Genomic DNA, 10,065 nt, shown 5'->3' with positions numbered 1-10,065 from the left:
AGATGTTATTGAAAGATACTTGTAAATTGAGACTTAGTAGATGATATTTGTCTGTTTGTTTTATGAGCTAATTCAGACAAATATGGGGGTTTTCACACTGGTGTAGACATAGTTGATATTTGGTATAGCTACTCTGGTGTCTGTCATTCATGATTAATATAGCCATCAGCACAAGTTATCTTTTGGAAAATTTTCCAAAAAAATACTTTTTTTGTGTGAAAGAGATCCTGGGACTTGTTAAAAATGAATCTACTTAATTTAGCTATTTAGAATACCTATTACCTTAGAACGCCCATTACCTATGTTAAATAGGCTCTTGTACTCTTGTCCTGTTTTTGAAACAGATTCTCAAAACTTAAGGATTTGGTTTGATAATCTTGTACTGTTGAACAAATTCCCATGGATATTTACATGATTTTGTGCAATAATAGTGAATCTGTTGCCAGGGAACATTTCTAAATATTTGTGTTCAGATATATTTTTGTGACAATTTTTATTGTTTTTGGTTTTTTTTAACAGCAAAAAGGTGTTTGAAAAGATGTTAACAGTACATGTAGAGTAATAGTTTATTTTTAGCATAAACTTTGAGCTGTATGTGAACAAAACAGCATCATACATATTTTTTGTGTTGAAAATAAGCAGTATTGATTTGTAAAATATCTTATTTTTGTTTGTTGTATTACACTAAGTATAAACAAAAATTATGAAGATGAGGGATAAATAAATAAATGAATATAAAAAGTACTGAACAGGTATTGTTTTTTTTTCTATTTTATTCATTCTTATATAATTTTTATGCTTCCCAAAGGGGAAGCATATAGTCGCCGCTTCATCAGTCCATCCATCCATCCACCCAGCAATTCTTGTTAGGAGTATTTCATAGCAACCACTGGCTGGAATTTATCATAGGAAGCTTCACTATCAAGAAGAGATGCACATATTATCTTCGTATTCCAGTCAGATGATTTTTCACCGAGTAATTGCCGTTTGATTATCCAACTTTAGTATACTATAGTACATTCTTGTCCAGAGTATTTTTCGGCAACTACTAGTTAGAATTTTGCCAATATTCATAGGATTAACTATCAAGAGGAGATGCGCATGCTATCTTTGTGTTCTGGCTGGAAGATTTTTTAGCTCACCTGAGCACGAAGTGCTCAAGGTGAGCTTTTGTGATCGGCCTGTGTCCTTTGTCGTCAGTCGTCCGTCGTCAACAATTTGACTGTTAACACTCTAGAGGTTACAATTTTGGCCTAATCTTAATGAAACTTGGTCAGAATGTTACCCTCTTAAAAATCTTGGACGAGTTCGATATTGTGTCATCTGGGGTCAAAAACTAGGTCACCAGGTCAAATCAAAGGAAAAGCTTGTTAACATTCTGGAGGTCACAATTTTGGCCTAATCTTAATGAAACTTGGTCAGAATGTTACCCTTTATAAAATCTTGGATGAGTTTGATATTGGGTCATCTGGGATCAAATCTGGGTTACTATGTCAAATCAAAGGAAAAGCTTGTTAACACTCTAGAGGTCACAATTTTGACTCAATCTTAATGAAACTTGGTCAGAATGTTACCCTCAATAAAATCTTGGATGAGTTTGATATTGGGTCTTCTGGGGTCAAATCTGGGTTACTGGGTCAAATCAAAGGAAAAGCTTGTTAACACTCTAGAGGTCACAATTTTGACTCAATCTTAATGAAACTTGGTCAGAATGTTGCCCTCAATAAAATCTTGGACGAGTTTGATATTGGGTCATTTGGGATCAAAAACTAGGTCAACAGGTCAAATCAAAAGAAAAGCTTGTTAACACTGTAGAGGCCACATTTATGATTGTATCTTCATGAAACTTGGTCAGAATGTTACCCTCAATAAAATCTTGGACAAGTTTGATATTGGGGTCATTTGGGATCAAAAACTAGGTCAACAGGTCAAATCAAAAGAAAAGCTTGTTAACACTGTAGAGGCCACATTTATGACTGTATCTTCATGAAACTTGGTCAGAATGTTACTCATGATGATCTTAAAGTTCAGTTTGAATCTGGGTCATGTAGGGTCAAAAACTAGGTCACCAGGTTAAATCAAAGGAAAAGCTAGTTAACACTATAGAGGCCACATTTATGACCATATCCTAATGAAACTTGGTCAGAATGTTAATTTTGATGATCTATAGGTCACTTTCAAATCTGGGTCAGGTAGGGTCAAAAACTAGGTCACTGGGTCAAATCAAAAGAAAAGCTTGTTAGCACTCTAGAGGCCACATTTATGACTTTATCTTCATGAAACTTAGTCAGAATGTTAATCTTGATGATCTTTATATATTCCCTGAAGAAGACCTTTGTAAGGTCGAAACGTAGGAACTATTAAATTTAGTCAAATTCAACCGGTGTTGGTCGTGTGTTCCACTTTTACGTTTTATTGTCTTTGATGATATTTAGATCAAGTTCGAGTCTGGGTCATGTGGGGTCAAAAACTAGGTCACTGGGTCAAATCAAAGGAAAAGCTTGTTAACACACAAGAGTTATGACTGTATCTTCATGAAACTTAGTCAGAATGTTAATCTTGATGATCTTTAGGTCAAGTTCGAATCTGAGTCATATGGAGTCAAAAACTAGGTCACCAGGTCAGATCAAAGGAAAAGTTGGTTAACACTTTAGACCATATCATAATGAAACTATCTTGATGATCTTCAGGTCAGTAGGTCAGGTGAGCGATACAGGGCCTTCATGGCCCTCTTGTTATTGAGTTATTGCCCAACTATAGTACCATTTCTTGTCTGTAGTATTCCTCAGCAACCACTGGCTGGAATTAAATTAACCTTCTGGTATTACCACCAAAAAAAATTATATTTCCACCTAGTACCAGGAATATCTTTCATCCACATGTGTGCTTTCTTCACTCAAGCAGGAAAAATTGTTTCAATCTACTTTAATAAAAGAATTGAAAAATGTATTTTTTTTTTCTCACATATATAATATATTAAAATCATTGCAGGTTTCAAAAGGTAAGCAAACTTATTGTAATAAATATTGCTATCACCTCAAACAAAAATGCAAACTCAAATCATCATCATCATCATCATCACCACCATTGTCATACTTGGTAAGAAGCAGACATATGTTGAGTTAGGTTCAGGTACCCTAAAGGTCCTTGCTTTCATTAGCATTATTGTGTATATAGACATCATTTCTCGAAATCACTCCTGGAACAATGTGAGATGAGTTATAAAATGTTGATGTAAGATCTATGATATTCACATTCATTCACACACATTTGCTAATGCCTCTTTTTGTCTAAGGGACATAAATGTATTCTTTTATTTTAGCAAAGGCTTTCAAAGTTTTCTCCCTTATGTGCTAAATACATGTGGGAGTAAAATGAAGTCATTACATAAATTTGGTTGCTCAAATTTTTGAATGCTAATAAAATACAAAACTATTTGTAACAATATCTATACTGTAATTTTATTTCACTGAAATATTTTGCATTGTGTACATAAGTCAAACAGTATTCAATAGTTTATGAATTGGAGGTGATGGGGTGGCCAAACAAAGCATTATATATGTTGTGATAATGAGATACAAAAAATAAACTAACAACATTTTTGTGGGAAGAAGATAGAAAATAATGAAAATGGGAAGCTGTATCATAGAACGAGATAATAAATAAACTTGAGGCACTGTATGGAAATGAGATAATTAATAAACTTTAGATGCTCTGTATGGGAATGAGATAATAAACTTGAGACACTGTATGGGTATGAGATCATAGATAAACTTGAGGCACTATGAATGGGAAAGTGATAATAAACTTGAGACACTATATGGGAATGAGATAATATATAAAGTTGAGACACTAAGTATGGGGAAGAGGTAATAAATAAACTGGAGACTCTTTGTATGGGAAAGAGATGATATATAAGCTTGAGACACTCTGTCATGGGAAGGAGACATTATGTTGTTGGAATGAGATAATAAATACATTTCTGGCACTATGTCCTGGGAATGAGATAATTAATAGCCTTGAGACAATATGTCATGGGAATGATATAATTATAGACTTGAGAAACTAAATTGTGGTTACAACTTAAGACACTATGTCGTGGGAATGAGATAATGAATAGACTCGAGACACTTTGTCATGGGAATGAAATAGTTAATACACTTGAGACATTATGTCGTGGGAATGAGATAATAATTAGACTCATGGGAATGAGATATTAAAATGACTTGAGACACTATGTTGTAGTAATGAGATAATAAATAGACATGAGACACTGTCATGGTAATGAGATAATTAACAAACTTGAGACACTGTGTCAATGAAATGAGATAATTTAAAATCTTGAGACACCATGCTGTAGGATAATTAAATTGGAATACTATGACACGGGAATGAGATATAAAAAACAAAACTTGGAAGCCCCTACTCTGGTTCTGTAGTAATTAATAGATTGGAGTATTTTATCAAGTTTTGCACTGTTTGCAGTTATTATTGAAAGTAAAACCACTACGAATATAACCAGATCTACATTAAAGAAATGTTATTGTGCAAATTCAGACCCAATTTTTCTCAGAACTGTGAACACAGAATTTGATATGGCACCTTGTTGAAGTGTTTAGCACTGTATTATTATGCAATAGCATCTTGTTTTCACATCAGTCTTTTACTAAGTCACAGGTTGAAGGGGCAAAACAAGGATTGCCCTAATGAAACACTGTTACTTTTCACATTCTGCTTTAGTTTTATCAGACTGAATTATGACACATAACAGGGTTCAGGTCCTGTATTCATCAAAATTCCATATCTGTATTTGTGTACACTATAAATAATATTGTGTTACTGAATTCTGTGTATAGTTCCGACAACTGATATAATCTGTGTAGAATTTAGTTAGTTATGATTTTTTAATTTTTTTTTACAGACTTTTTAGAATATTTGTTTAATTTCACTACCTACTTCCTTTTTAAATGTGTTAAATTACAATGGAACCTATAACTTAACTTACAAACCTAGGTTCTCTAAGAATATACAATTTCATGTAGGCTAAATTTGTCAGTTAAAAATAGAGGTTTTAGGATTAATTGTGCAGATGGCATACCACAGGCCCTGATCTCAGGAATATTGGTCAACTGAAACAAACTGAATAATTTGATTAAACGCCTATTTTTATACAATGATATATTCAATGGCGTTGTACATAACATTCCTTATCAGTTCTAGTTATAAAGGGGCATGTCTCCTGATGTTTATATCACAGTAATAATTGGTTCCAAGAAATATGTCCTTGGTCTAAACAATTATACATAATTATAACTTAAGTTTTTAAGTTTTATTCAACAAATTCTTGTTTTGTATACATGCAAAAACATGAGAGTGTTCACATAGTATACTAATATTATGTACTATAAATAAATCTAATTATTTTGGCTGTAGGCATTATATACATATAAAGATGTAATGTCATTAAACTGTTACATAATGTACTGATTATTTACATCAAACAATCTGTAGTAAATAAACAAACTAGATTGAAGACACGAAAGAAATGAAAAATGTAATTTGAATTTAATATATTCTGACTAAATTGCCATTTCACTTCTCAGAACTTTTCCAGGTAAACATTACCTTTCTTTTCCACTAATAGTATACATTCATTTAGCCCTGAATCAGAACACAGAGCTAGACACAGGTATAAAATAATATACAGATCATGGTTAAGGAAACAGATAATACATTTAGTTTAAAACTATGTAAGTGTGTGATTAGTAATTACTTACTATACCAGTGTTTGGTTTGTAATAACTTACTATACCAGTGTTTTATTAGTAATAACTTAATATACCAGTTTGATACTTTACCAGTTTTTGATTTGTAATAACTTGCTATACCAATATTTCGTTAGTTATAGCTTATTATACCAGTGTTTGATTAGTAATAACTTACTATACCAATGTCTTATTAGTAATAATTTATATGCCAGTGTTTGATTAGAAATACTTTACTCTACCATTGTTTGATTAGTAATAGCTAACTATACCAGTGTTTGATTAGTAATAACTTACTTACCATTGTTTGATTAGTTAAAACTTACTATACCAGTGTGTGATTAGTAATAACTTACTATACAAGCATGTGATTAGTTATAACTTACTTTACCAGTGTTTAATTAGTAATATCTTACTATACCAGTGTTTGATTAGTAGCAATGCAATGTTATGACCATTAACAGTACTAATGAATATATTCTAAATATTTCAACTTTGTTTGATGAAGACCATTTAGTATAGCATGCGACAACTGATGATGAAAATATGTACGATTGTTCTAATCCCAGAATATGATAAAGCGGGGTGCTTGGACCTGGAGGTGTAGGTAGTGTGATGAAGTTTCCTTACTTTTCAAGAACATTATCTTTTAGTTCAGCTAATTTATCAAAAACACATGCAAAAGTATAAAAATGCTTGAGGTGAAATCAAGTAATTCCTTCTAAAATTATGATTAAAGTTAGAATTTGTCTTTAATTCCATTTGATGACATGTACCAGGTTGATACAGAATATTTTGAACTTCTTAGTAATTCGAAATATATGAGAATGGGTCAGTTTAGAATATGTGAACATATGGACTTTTTACTTATTAACTGCTTTCTGATTTTTAAAAAAAATCTACGAGGTATTGTCGTAACTTGATCGTCTGCATCGGGGTTGGTTAAAATATTTGTTTAGGTCTACCCTTTCTCAAAAAAATAGAAATGCTACAGTTTTTAAACTTTGCACACTTGTTTATCATCATAAGGGGACTATGTAGGCTATGAACCATAACTCTGATACGCATTTTGTCAGAATTATGGCCCTCTTTGAAAATCTGAACTAAAACTCTTTTCTTTTAAATTGTAAAGCACTTGCAGACGAGCGATGGCACCCACAGGCGGTGCTCTTGTTTTTCATTCTATTGTAATGAAAAGACACTACTTGACAATAGTCACATGTAGTTTACAACTAATTTTGACCTTATCAAATCATTACAACTTGCAAATTAAGAATATACATGTATATACCAAGTCTGAACACAGTCAAGCATTATGCCTGCTCTTGATATAGACACCTAATTGCATGTACATGTAATTTAAGGTAGTTCTGCATGCTTGGATCAATTTTTTTTCTACAATGTAGGGTTTGACAAAATCCTGATTTTTCAAAACCTCGGAATATACTAAGAAAATCCAGCAAACAAAAAGATAGGGTCGTGTGCTGGATTGTTTGCTAGACTGATTTGAAAAAATAGGACCACTCAAGTTTTCATAATGGAAGTCTATGGGAAAATCACAATTTTCATAACATTTTCATGAATAGAATTTTTTCTACAATGTAGATTTTAATGAAACTTCTCACAGTTGCAAATAAACATATGGCCTATGATATGGTGAAATAAAATGTATAGGTCCAGGTGCTTGTTTTTGAGATATTTGCCCATGATTAAAACATGCATATATGGTTTTATTAGCTTGTCTATTCAAAGAATAAGTAGAGCTATCCTACTCACCACCGCGTCGGTGTCAGTGTCACACTTTGTTTAAGTTTTTCGTACCAGTCCGCATTTTGAGAAAACCTTTTGAGATAAAGCTTTGAAACTTTCAACACTTATGTATTATCATCATGTACAGTTTTAAGCAAGAGTACATATCTCTATCAAGGATTTTGTCTGATTTATGGCCCCTTTTAAGTTAAAATCTTGGTTAAGTTTTTCTTACCAGTTCATATTTTGTGGAAACTGTTTGACATATGACTTTGAAACTTTTATCGCTTATTCATTATACAGTACATAACTCTGTCAACTATTTTGGCTGAATTATGGCCCTTTTTGGACTTGGAATTGGTTCAGTTTTCGTACAAGTCCATGTTTTGTCAAAACTGTTTGACATGTGGCTTTGAAACTTTGAACACTTGTTTCCTGTCACGATCTCCATCTGTAGGCCAGAGTACCTAACTCTGTCAACTATTTTGGCTGAATTATGGCCCTTTTGGACTTGGAAATCAGTTAACTTTTTCATACCAGTCCATATTTTGTCTAACCTTTTTTGGCATATGGCTTTGAAACTTTGATCACTTGTTAACCATCAAAGTCTACATACAGAACTAGGGCAAGGACTTTGGCACAGTTATGGCCCTTTTTTTACATAGAAATTTGTAAAGTTTCGCATATCATTCCATATTTTGTCTAAACTGTTTTGTATGTGGCTTTGAAACTTTGAACACTTGCTTACCATCATGGTCACACATTGCCATATAGTGCAATACTTATCCAGTTCCACAAATACAGGTACTTTGTTTGTCTGATCTATTTTTCTTCTTTTGTCTGAAACTCTGTAGTAATATTTTGACCCCATACTTACATCAATTCTTTGAATAGTCAAGCACGCTGTGGACAGACAGCTCTTGTTCTCAGTCATGCATACAATGTTTAGAGATGTAACTAAATGTTAGTATGTTTAGATATTATTTTTTGTGAAAACAATGTTTTGGGGAGGCAATTACATTTGCCTTAGTCCATACATCTGCCCGTCCTTCCCTCTATCCATCCATCCAAATTTGTGTTGTATATATCTAAAAAGATTGACCTATACTCATTAAATGTAATGGGATTGTTTATTTACCATGTGAAGTTTTGCACCTAGGATATTGTTTAGGATTTTACTTAGTAAGATCAGACTTATAGCCCTTGTCTTAGTTGTTTTGCATGTACTAGTATCACAAAAAGTATTTGATGTGGTCATGAAACTTTATCTGAATGTAGTTCAGCACATGAGGTTGTGCACCTGGGGTTTTCCTTTGGATTTTCCCCCACCCCCACTCTACCCAACCCCACACCCACCACTCGCTCGCCTCTTCCCAACTTCCACTTTCTCCTCATCCACCAAACCATCCCTTCATAAAAAAACTTGTTTCTGGTGGTGTTTTGTTGTGTTTTTACTTCACTTCTTCAGCTCAAACTGGCATCTTCACCTCTGGTTATTTGAAAGTTTATTTGTCTTGTATTATCAGCAAGTAAAATATTAGCATGCTGTGACAGTAGGTGTGGGCACCAGTGTGCTATGAACACACAATCATACAGAATGGTTAACTGGAACTAGAAGGAAATTGAGAAAAACAAATCCATGTTGATGTCTGATTAGCTTTTCAAAATTCAATACAGAGGATTTTTTCTTTTCCTAGTAAATAAATCAGTGGTTACCTGACCATATGAAGATTTTTGACTTTGATGTACAAGGATAAAAAAATGGTATTGGAGTATTACTCAAGATGTTCTCAGTATTTCTCCACACATGCCTTTGCGGAGATGTCCGAATACTTAAAAAAACTCTGCACCTATGGAAAAGAAATTGCATGGAAAAGAAATTGACAATTTTTTCCACAGTTACAATTATAATTATCTGCCTTTTTCTCTCGAATTTCTGTGTACAGACCTTTGCAGAGATATTCAAATCCTCAGAAAAATCTGCACTTGCAGACCTTGGCATAGAAAAGACACTGTCCGATTTTTTTCTGCATTTCTCTTTTTTCTTAAATCTCGATGTTTGAATTATCTGCAATTTCTCTGACTTAATATGGCAGAGATTTTTCATGGAAAACGTTCCACAGATTTTCTTATAGTAATAAGCTAAGGATAATACCTTATTATGTATAGGATATCGACCGAGTACGAGGTCTTTCTCTGTAGGAAAAACCTGCACACAGGCTTCTCTTGAAGACCGACAGCGTGAAGCGCTCGAGGGGTTTCGGGAAACTCATGCATAGGTCTTTCCAACAGAGAAAGGCTGACGTATGAGGTTGATACCCGACTTACATACCGTCATTCCTATTCAAAATGCCAGCGGTTAGACGAAAGTTTATCGCAGGCATTAGATCTGTATAATGAACGTGAAGACAGAAATATTTCCTTACACAAAATACAGGTAAGGAATTAATGTTGACCACTTTTAGGAAATTACATTTATTCAGAGAAGGTATGGCGTGATAATTGCTGTTGTACTTTAAATAGGTGTAGGAAGTGCTAGTACATGTAGTTT

This window comes from Mercenaria mercenaria, chromosome 3, assembly GCF_021730395.1.
Source record: "Mercenaria mercenaria strain notata chromosome 3, MADL_Memer_1, whole genome shotgun sequence".
Taxonomy (NCBI): Eukaryota; Metazoa; Mollusca; class Bivalvia; order Venerida; family Veneridae; genus Mercenaria; species Mercenaria mercenaria.
The sequence above is the reverse complement of the archived record's forward strand: the minus strand, read 5'-3'. Positions refer to the sequence as shown.